We start from the raw sequence: 11,539 nt of genomic DNA, 5'->3' as shown, positions 1-11,539 counted from the left end.
GACGGAGAGCTGGAGTTTGAGGAAGCGCTTCTCGGCCGGCTAGTCGTTTGACAGCGGTCTTTAAAGTTGTTGGCAGCTGCGAGGCAAGAGACGGAGGAGGGTGCAAGAGAAGAGCGGTGCAGCCTTGAGGTCGGAGACTTTGCCGTCGCCGTTGCTGCAGAGATGGTGATGAAAAGTCCTGCTCGCGACTACCGCAGCTGTTATGACGATGGTTGCCGGTCGTGGCAGAGCTGGAGTTGTAGGCAGCGGTGCAGTGGTGAGGAGAACAGAGGAGGACGTCGCCGCCGCCAACGAAAACCACCAAGTGTTCATAGCCTTAACACTTGTTCCTTCGCTGCAACTTTAGGCTTCGCCGGAGCTGCTTCTTTCTTCTTCTCATCTCCTTTGAGAGTCTGACCAAAGCTAGAAGCAGCCGCGGAAGGTTTTGACGAAATGGAGCTCCTTTTGATTTTCCAGATATATTTTCTTCTGTTTGCTATCTTAAGTACAAATTGGACTCTTTTGATCTTAAAAACAATCATATCCCAATTGGTCTTTCAATGAATAAATCTTCACGGTCATCTTTTCTTTCGAAAGCAAAGACAGCCCTGAGACTGATCTTGAGGGATCATACCTCCGCCTTTCGATGTGTCGATCGCCTTCAACATTGTGACTACCTCATCCATCTCAGGCCGCTTGTCTGGGTTCACGTCCCAGCATCGCTTCATTACGTTTGCAAGCGCCTTTGGACAACATCTTGGTATCTCCGGTCTCAAATTCTGGCGAACCACAGCTGAAGTCACTTCCGAGAAACTAAGGTCAGGATATGGCATATCACAGCAATATATTTCCCATAAACAGATGCCGAAACTGTACACATCACATTTCCTGTTATACGGGTTGCCATTGAGGACCTCAGGAGCCATGTAACCTAGTGTGCCAGTCTCCCCAGTCATGTCATTGGGATTTGAAGCTTCAACACGAGCAACACCAAAATTAGCAATCTTGACCGCACGAGTCTTGTCCATAAGCATGTTCTCTGTCTTTACATCTCTGTGGACAATCTTCTGTGAGTGTAGGTAGCTCAACCCTCTAGCAAGATCTAGTGCCAGCTGGACAACGACTTTAAAAGCTAACTTCCTTCTCCTATTCTTTATGAGGTACGATTTTAGAGCACCCCCAGGAAGATATTCTACAACGACACAACAGATATTTGTTGGCATGCCAATTTAACCATTTTCTGTTTGTATTTGTAGATCTGATGAACCCATTGTCGCCCCAATAAACTTAGTAACATTAGGATGATCTAGTTTATGCCAAACAACAACTTCTTGAGTAAAAGCTGCCCTTAGAGAAGCAATCTCGGAGTCTGTCCTGTGACCTTCTTCGCCCCAGTCAAGCAATTTAACGGCGACATCTTGACCGTCGTAGATGCCACGGTGGACGGTGCCGAAGGTGCCACGAGCAATAACAGACTTGATGAGGAGCTTGGAGGGGTCGATCTCCCACTCCTGGCGGTGGCGCCTGGGGATGGAGAGGGTCATGGAGGAAGTGGAGGTGGTGGTCGGTGTCGCGATCGGAGAGGGAGACGTAGGTGGAGTTGAGGGAGTCGGAGAGCTGGACGTAGAAGCCCTGGTTTGGACGAGAGGTCAGAGCCGGCGAGGGCGGGGACTACGCCGATGACTTGGGGGAGGGCAGAGCGGTGGTCGCCGGTGACTTTGGTGGATGCGAGCCAAGCTGGGTCGGGTCGGACATAGCAGAAGGAGTGGCTGAGTCCCTCGTCGTATTGGTTCGATTCTAAAACTGACTCGTCGTGTTTGCCGTGACGGCGGCCTTCCTTGATGCCGGTGAAGCACCCGCTCACTTTCCCGAAGCTGTTCTCCATAATCCGATCGAACCCAAATCAAAAAATTAAAAATTGAAGTGAAAGATTATCGAGTTTTAGCTTTTTGGTTTAGCTCTCATGGCCGATTGAGAGAGAGAGAGAGAGAGATGGGACTGGGATTTTGGTTTCTTCTTCTTGGAGCTGGATTTAGATAATAGGTTTGGGCTTGGACAACCTCCTTTTGATGGGCTTATTGCTGCTAAATAGAGGGCATACATACATATATATATATATGTATGAATATGTTCTTTTTCTCTTTTTTTTTTTTTTTTTTTTTAATTGTACAAAGAAATTGTAATAGCATCAAAACTTTTAATTAAATCTTTATTCCTTATTTTGGTGTGACTGAACTCAAATTTTGAATATTCGAGCTGCCTACATACCCCTCCAAAGAAGAGATCAAGTCGTAACGTAGTTCAAATACATACATATTTTTGGTATTTTCTTTTTGTGCCGTTTTGCAGTTTTAACTCATGCAGGCAATGAGTGTTGGTGTCGTTTGCAGTTTCAACTCGTGCAGACAATGAGCATTTGGTGCCGTATTGCAGTTTCAGCTCGTGCAGGCAAGGAGCGTTTGGTGCCGTATTGCAGTTTCAGCTCGTGCAGGCAAGGAGCGTTGTGCCATGCAGTTTAGGCTCATGCAGGCGAGGAACTTCGGTTCGTGCAGTTTAGGCTCGTGCGAACAAGGAGAAGGAATTTGTTGCCTTTCAGGGGTAGTAGCGCTTCAAGAATCTGCCGTTGATAGGGCCGATCTTCAAGCCGTCCTCCGCCATGATTAAGTAGGCGCCATTGGTGTAGACTTCTTGTACTACGTATGGTCCATCCCATTTTGACGTGAACTTGCTCTTTGTCTTGTGAGTTGTGATGATAGGCCTACGCAATGAAAGGACGAGATCTCCCATTTGAAAAGATCGAGGGAGAACTTTCTTGTTGAAGGCTTTAGAAAGTCGCGCTTGATAACACTTCAGGTGTTGCTGGGCTTCGAGTCTTTTCTTATCCAGTGCCTCCAGTTCTTGAAGACGTAGCTTTGCATTCTCTTCATCAGTTAAGCCTTCTTGTATAGCCATCCTTAGCGAGGGGATTTGACTTTCGAGTGGTAGAACAGCTTCTACGCCATATACAAGAGAATAAGGTGTGGCTTGGGTAGGCGTTCTATATGTTGTCCTGTATGCCCATAGGGCTTCGCCTATTCTTTCATGCCAGTCTTTCTTTGTTCTACCGATTACCTTCTTCAGGAGGTTGCACAATGTCTTGTTGAATGCTTCTGCAAGACCGTTGGCCGGAGCATGATACATAGAGGATTTGCGCTGCTTGAACTTGTACTTCTCGCAGAGCTCGTCCATGAGTCGGTTTGAGAACTGCTTTCCGTTGTCGGTGACAATGTAGCGAGGCACCTCATATCGATGGATGATATGTCCCTTGATGAAACGGACGACAGTTTCCTTCTTGACTTCCTTCAGGGGTATGGCCTCAGCCCACTTAGAGAAGTAATCTGTTGCAGCCAGGATGTAAGCCTCTCCTGTAGATGACTTTGGCGCAATTGGTCCTACGACATCCAATCCCCATGCATCGAACGGCCATGAAGTAGCTGTGAGGTGTAATGGTTCAGGCGGTTGGTGTATGAAGTTGGCATGAAATTGGCAGGCTTGGCACCTTTTGGCGTATTCTAAGCAGTCCTTTACCATGTTTGGCCAGTAATAACCCATTCTTTTGAGCTGGAAATGAAGCTTTGGTCCGGACTGGTGCGCTCCATATATTCCTGAGTGTGCTTCTTCCATGGCTTGATTGGCTTCTTCCTCGCCTAGGCATCTCAGAAGTACCCCTTCAAAAGATCGCCGGTAGAGTGTCCCTTTGTAATAGAGGAAGCGATGTGCTCGTCGACGTACTTCAGAGCGGTGTTTCGGATCATCTGGAAGCATTCCATGCTCCAAGTAGTTGATCAGAGGCTGTCTCCATTCTTCAACGTTGACCGGAAGTATTGAAATAACGTTTGTATCACTTAGTACTATTTCAGTGACAAGTGGGATTACCCATCTTTGGCAGACTGGCACGTTTGTAGCTTCGTCTTCTCCTAATGTCATGCTCGAGGCTAGGTTGGCGAGAGCGTCTGCCATTTGATTCTCTTTTCTTGGCACGTGTTCTAGTGTTACGGCCTCAAACCTTTGTAGCAACTGCGTTGCCAGCCGGAAGTATGGGACAAGGTCGTCTTTCCTCACCTCATATTCCATCAAGAGTTGATTGATTATGAGCTTGGAGTCGCCGTATATCTCAAGGGCTGCGATTTCCATGTTGATTGCCATTTGGAGTCCGAGGATCAGTGCTTGGTACTCAGCGACGTTGTTGGTGCATAGTTCGCTTAGCTGGAATGAATAAGGTAGTACTTGCCTTCGTGGCGACATGAATACTACTCCTGCCCCCGCTCCGTCTGCTCGTGCAGATCCGTCAAAGAACATCGTCCATGTCGGGAATATGTCGATGCAGAACACTTCTTCGTCGGGCAGGTCGTCTGCGATTTTCCAATCGGCTGGGATTGGATGGTCGGCAAGGAAGTCTGCTAGCGCTTGTCCTTTGACGGCTTTAGCTGGGACGTAGATGATCTCGTATTGATTGAGAAGTAATGCGCATTTAGCTAGTAGCCCTGTCAAAACTGGCTTAGACATGACGTATTTGACCGGGTCAGCTTTAGCAACCAAGTGGATGGTGTAAGCATGCATGTAATGTCTGAGCTTCTGGATGGCAAACATCAAGGCCAGGCACATTTTTTCTATTGGGGAGTAGTTCAATTCAGCGCCGGTAAGCGTTCGACTGAGGTAGTAGAACGCTTCTTCTTTCTGGGCCTCGTTTTCCTGTGCCAAGAGTGCTCCAACTGAACTTTCCTGAGCAGCAATGTACAATATGAGCGGTTTCCCTGGTACAGGTGCCCCCAGGACAGGTGGACTTGATAAATACTTCTTTATGCTTTCAAAAGCATTGTTGCATGCTTTGTCCCATACGAACGAAACATCTTTCTTCATGAGTCGACTGAACGGTTGACAACGCCCTGCAAGGTTGGAGATGAAGCGTCTGATGAAGGCTAGCCGACCTTGTAGACTTTTCAACTCGTGCAGGTTTCTTGGCTCGGGCATGCTTTGAATGGCCTTGATCTTTGATTGGTCCACTTCAATGCCACGATGCTTGACGATGAAGCCAAGGAACTTTCCAGATGTGACGCCAAATGCACACTTTAATGGGTTCATCTTGAGGTTGTATTTTCTCAACCTTTCGAACACTACTCGCAAATCCTTCAAGTGATTTGATCTTTTCTTTGTCTTGACCACCACATCGTCCACATAACATTCTACGTTCTTGTGTAGCATGTCATTGAAGATCTTCTGCATCGCGCGTTGATATGTAGCTCCAGCATTCTTCAGACCAAAGGGCATCACCTTGTAGCAGTAAATACCTTTTGGAGTGCGGAAGGCTGTTAGTTCCTCATCTTCAAGAGCCATGCGAATTTGATTGTATCCAGAAGAGCCGTCTATGAATGATAGTGCCTCATGGCCAGTGGTTGCGTCCACCATGATCTCAATGATTGGCAAGGGGAAGTCATCCTTCGGGCAAGCATTATTGAGGTCTCGAAAGTCCACGCAAACACGTATTTGTCCAGATTTCTTAAGGACTATGACGATGTTGGAGATCCACTTGGGGTATTGCACCTCTCGAATGAAGCCTGCTTCGATCAACTTGTCAATCTCGGCCTCGATTTGTGGGATGAGCTCGGATCGATAGCGTCTTTGAGTTTGCTTTACTGGTCGCGTTCCAGGCTTGACTGCAAGATGATGCACAGCAATGATAGGGTCGAGGCCGGGCATTTCCTTGTAGGTCCAAGTAAAGACGTCCTTGAACTCTAATAGCAGCTGGTAATACTTCTTTATCTTGCCTGCACTTAGTAATGCGCTTACGAAGATAGGCTTCGGTTCCTCACTTGTGCCTAAGTTGAGCTCTTTGAGATCGTCAACTGTGGCTTGCCCCCCATCTTCGAGTTGTGACGGTGCTGCAATGACATCTTCTTCGAGGCTTTCATCTTCTTCACCTTCTTGGATTGTGATGTGGAAGACGTCTTGGGCTTCTTCTTCGGTGTTAACCTCCCGAGCTAGTTGGCATGAAGATTGTCCAGTGTGAATGATGGTGCGCCTTTTCACTTTCAGTGATCCAACTGTGTCAACCTTCAATATTGCTTGGCGCTTCATTCTTGAAGGAATGGAACTTCGAACGCCATCCTTTTCTGCCAGGCGATCGATCTCTTCTACTTCTGGTGTCGTCTTTCTCCTTTTGGAATGCTCTTTGGCTTCTCCAAGTCTTTCCATAACTGACTGTCGTGGAGGAAAGCTAGTCGTATTGCTTTGCTTTTTAGGTCTTGATAACCTTTTGAAAACAGAGCCTCGAGATACTGACGTGTTAAGCCTTTTGAAGACGGAAGTTTTGTTTTGACCGCCAATGAGTTTAGGTGCCGAAACTCTGGGCTTTGAACAATTCATTCTATCGAATACTGATGTCCGGGGGGCAGGTTGAGGCTCCTCTTTATCTTGTATAATGTGTACGCTGATGTGTTGAGCGCTAGCATTTTTTGCCTTGCTGGAGATTTTCACCGGTGCATTTGGTGTGAAGCCAAGCCCAGCTTTGTTGTTGCTAACCCCGTAACCATGCTTCTCTAACTTCTTCTGAGTTTTAGTGAGATCACGTTCGTTGTCTTTGACGGTGTTCAAATCATTCTTTCCCAAATTTGCAGAGGAGGTGAAGTTATACCCAGCTTTCGACATAAGTTTGTAGGCGTTTGGATCAAAACCTTCTTCGGTCCTTTTGGTTGGGAGAAAGCTTGGTTCTACCCCCTTTGGCAGGCCTTTTATGAAGCCCTGTGATGGTTTTGCAACCTTAGTGTCGCCTAGCTGGGTCAGAGGCAAGACTGCATTCGTTTTGAGCAACTTTACATTATCTATGTGCCGCTGTGCATCGGCTTTGCTTGCTGCAGTTTCGAACGGGGATTGACCATTCTTTCTTCTCGACGTCGGGATGTACCGGAAGACGGGTACGCTTGGTCCGTTTGAGGTCGTCCTACTTCCTCTGGTTGTTGCAGGTTTAGAAAGCTCGTCGTCGTTTTTGCTTGAAGATGGCATAGCCTATTCTTCTTGCTTCTTGGGCATAGCTTGCCACTCCTGTTTTTTAGGCGCTGCTTTGCTCATGGATTTAATCTCTTTTGGAAGAGTTTCGGGCACCGTGTCTTCATTTATGTAGAACTTGGCGTCTGCGAAATGTGATTCGGCTTCGGTGAATGGCTTGGTGTCGCCATAGATCACCTTCACTCGTTCTTGGTAAAATTTTAAACATTGGTGAAGGGTGGACGGTACCACTCCGTTCGCATGGATCCAAGGCCTTCCTAAAAGCAGACCGTAGGAAGTTCTTGCATCAATCACGTGGAACATCACGCTTGACTTGAGTTCACCAATGGTCATCTCCACTCGGATCATGCCCATCGCTCTTTGTCCTCCTTGGTTAAAACCTTGGATTAGTAGACGGCTTAGGGATAGTTCATCCACCTTGATGCCGATTGCGGTCATTGTTGACTTTGGCATGATATTTATGGCTGACCCGCCGTCCACAAGCATGCGGCTGACTTTATGCTCCCTTACGTACCCAGAGACGAAGAGAGGTCGGTTGTGAGGCTTGGATCCTAGCAACAAGTCTTCATCGGCGAAGTGGATTGTGTCCTCGGTGGCATAGCATGTGGCACACTCGTGTGGCCGAGGCCTCAAGCCTTCGTCCTTGCTTTCTTGCACTTCGTGGTCATTTGGACTCGCTAAAACCGTTGCCAATGCCCTTCGTATCTTCTTTGGCAATTGTAGCGCTTCCTCGATGCTAAAGTGTATTGGCAGACCTTCTTCAGGTGTCGGAGTATTTTCTCCCTCAGCGGCGACAATTTTGCCCTTTGAGGGTTCTTCCATTTTTACTTCGACCACATGACATGCGGTGATAGTGCAATGTTGGAAAAAGTCCTCCGGGAAGTACTCGTGTAATGAGACGGGAATGCATGGCTTTTGCTCCGCAGGTTCCCCAGCATATATTGGCTTAGCAGCTCTTATGTTTCTCTTAGGCTTCCTATTGCCGCGACGGCGGTGCTTTCTCCCTTGTTCCCCCTTTTGCTTTATAGCTTGCGGTTTTGGTTTCCTCGTCCTCTTATAGGTCACCAATGTCCATCCTTTGTCATCGTCAGTAGGTGCGTCCTGGTTGCTTGCCCCCAGTGACGGTGGTGCAGAATGTGCAGTGTGGTTTGAGTATTGCCGAGCATGGTCAGGCATTTCTTGAAGAAACACGGGATCAAAGGATCCGAACACGACCGTAGTGGTGTGCGTCGCAGCTGTGTCTTCTAGGTCGAGCTCAATCCGTCCTTGTTGTGCCAACTTCATGATGAGTTCTTTTAGGATGAAACACTTGCCCACATGATGACCCACGATACGATGGTACTTGCAGTACTTGGGATCATTGATGCGATTCATTTCTTCAGGGCGTTTGCATTCGGGTAACTCAATCACCTTCTTCTCCAGTAGGTCGTCCAGCATTGCGTCCATGTCGGAGTCCGGAAAAGGGTATACCTTCTGCTCCAATTCCCTCAAGGTGTTTTTGTACCTATCTTGGGTGTGGGAAGGCTCACCTTTTTTCATCTCCCTTGCTTTATTGAAAGAGATTTTGACGGGCACAGACGAGATCTTGATAGGGGTGGTATTGGTGGTAAAAGCTTCCTTGGCAGGCTTTTTCCCATGATTGTCTGCTCTTGAAGTGAACACCTTATCCCTTTTGAAATCGGTGATTGGCTCATTCTTTCCATGGTGGGCGATGCTCAACTCCATGTCGTGGGCACGGGTGGCTAATTCTTCAAAAGTTCGTGGTTTGATACCTTGAAGGATGTATTGTAAACCCCATTGCATGCCCTGGATGCACATCTCGATTGAAGAAATCTCGGAGAGTCTGTCCTTACAGTCGAGGCTTAGATTACGCCATCGGTTGATGTAGTCCATGACTGGCTCGTCCTTCCACTGCTTTGTGCTTGTTAGCTCTAGCATGCTCACAGTGCGGCGGATGCTGTAGAAGCGATTGAGGAATTCCCGCTCCAATTGCTCCCAACTGTTGATGGACTCAGGCTCCAGATCCGTGTACCACTCAAAGGCGTTTCCTTTCAGCGAGCGCACAAACTGCTTGGCGAGGTAGTCCCCTTCGGTTCCTGCGTTGTTGCAAGTTTCAACGAAGTGGGCAACGTGCTGTTTCGGGTTTCCCTTTCCATCAAATTGCATGAACTTTGGTGGTTGATAACCCCTCGGCATCCTTAGGGCGTCGATCTTCTTTGAATACGGCTTTGAGTATAACCCGGAGGTATATGAGCTCCCTTCGTACTGTGCCTTGATGGTGTTGGTGATCATCTCTTGCAACTGCTGGATAGAAAGAGATCCCATGAGTGCCGCTGCTTGGTCTGGTTTCGGCTTCCCATCGATTTTCTTCACCGGGGGTTCTTCGTCTCCGCCAGCTCCTCCCTTTAGTGGATCATCCTCTAGGTCGGGTTTCTCGCTGTCCTGCGCCTCCAGTCGGTTGACTAATGCCGCGATTTGCAAGTCTTTTTCTTCCACAGTTCGAGTTAGTCTTGCGATTGCTTCATTCATTTGAGCAAGCTGTTCCTCGACTGAAGTTGCTCCAGCGATCATGACTTGCATGGCTGAACTGCCGCTTGAATCGTCATCGGAGAGCATGGATTCGGAGTATTCCCTTGGTCTTTCCCCCCTTGGTGCCCTTAGTGAGGCTAAGGTGATCATAGGCTCGCGCCTGGGGTACTCTTGTCCCTTTGGCAGAGTTGATGCAGAGGTGAAAGAGGTGGCAAAAGTAGCTCTTGCCATGCTTCGAGTCGTGATGCCCAAAGTGACACCACTTGCAACGAGGACGCTCTTGTTCTTTGCGCCGGTTGCGGGAACAGTTTGAGCCTTCCTTGATGCCATTAATTTTCGAAGTGCGCTTGAATTTCGGAGAAAGAGATGAGAGGCAGAGATCATCCCACCGGGCGTGCCAATTTGTGAACACGGAAAATTCCTGAAACGAAAGAGACAAGAAACGACGTGCACAAACAAATATTTGTATTTGATGATTTTGGGTTACAATCTCTCTCTATCTTGATCCTCTGATTCGATCTCCGTAAGGTGTGTATTTGTGGGTGTATGATTGATCCAAAGGGCCGTTGGGCTTGATCTAAGGATGAACGTTTCTTCAAGGGCTGTGGACTTGATCTTGAAGGTGGATTTGGGCGGATCTTCAAAGGGTCTTTTGGGCTTGATCTTTGAAGAACAGTGATGAACGGATCTCCAAGGGCTTTTGGGCTTGATCTTGAAGAACAGTGATGAACGGGTCTTCAAGGGCTTTTGGGCTTGATCTTGAAGAACGGTTGGATGTATGGATTTGTCGACGTTCGTTGATCCAAAGGGCCGTTAGGGCTTGATCTTGGATGAACAGATGATGAACGATGGTGCTTTCTTCAAGGGCCGTCGGGGCTTGATCTTGAATTGGTGGATGGTTGATCCAATGGCCGTCGGGGCTTGATCTTGGAAGAACGATGAACGAAGAACGAAGAACACTTTCTTCAAGGGCCGTCGGGGCTTGATCTTGAATTGGTGGATGATTGTTGATCCAAAGGGCCGTTGGGGCTTGATCTTGGAAGAACGATGAACGAAGAACACTTTCTTCAAGGGCCGTCGGGGCTTGATCTTGGAAGAACGATGAACGAAGAACGAATAAGGCTTTCTTGATTCTTCGGGAACCTGGATGCTTGAGAGCTTCGGAGTTTCAGAGCTTCAGAGCTTCAAGGTGTAATATGAATTGGTCCCCTTAAATGAATGAAATAGGCTTGTATTTATAGAATTTTCCAATGCCTAATTTTGAATATAATATCCCAGATGAAATAAGTCGTTTCTGCCAGGTGTTGACACGTGTCCTATTTGATGACTTTTCCAACTCATTTCAATTTTCGTTGAGTCACACGCTACGTGTAAAATTTATGTAATACATGAGCGTTGACACTTTGATTTATCGGTCAACATTTATTTACCGAAATTTCGATGTCTACAATTATGTTTTTGTCAAAGAGGTAAAAGATAATTTTATGTGGGTCATCTTGATTTTTTGATATCGTATAATTGAAGTATAGCTTTGTGACTTTTTATTTGAATTTGCATTAGGTTAGGATGCAATTTATTTCACGTTTTCCTAAAAGAATTCCTGGAATTCGTTTTCATTAGATTAGGGTACAATTTGTTTCACGTTTTCCTATGAGAATTCCTAGCATTTGTTGGAGGCATTGTGTTGGGAGTTTTTTTGTTTGCCCTTTTCTTCTTTTGGATCCTAGCGGCTGTTCATCCGTTTGGAACACCAGTGCGGTTGTTCATCCTTTTTCTTCTAATTACACACACACACACACAAATATATATATATATATATATATATATATTAAAGGTTATTTTAGGAATAATAATGGGTGGGAAAATAACTTTTTAATTTTTTAATTTTTTAATTTTTTATAGAGGGTGTAAATAAATATAACGTGGGTGGGAAAATAAGACAACAGAGTGGATCTAACAGCTCTCTCTTTAAATATTCATATTAGCAATT

At 46.7% G+C, this 11,539-nt stretch overlaps 1 pseudogene; it reads right to left on the bottom strand.

The window, feature by feature from the left end:
- Window positions 1–442: 442 nt before the first annotated feature.
- On the bottom strand, window positions 443–8,304 carry LOC126630081 (uncharacterized; annotated as a pseudogene).
- Window positions 8,305–11,539: the final 3,235 nt, after the last annotated feature.

The sequence above is a fragment of the Malus sylvestris genome, chromosome 7 (genome assembly GCF_916048215.2).
Source record: "Malus sylvestris chromosome 7, drMalSylv7.2, whole genome shotgun sequence".
Taxonomy (NCBI): domain Eukaryota; kingdom Viridiplantae; phylum Streptophyta; class Magnoliopsida; order Rosales; family Rosaceae; genus Malus; species Malus sylvestris.
The sequence above is the reverse complement of the archived record's forward strand: the minus strand, read 5'-3'. Positions and strand labels throughout refer to the sequence as shown.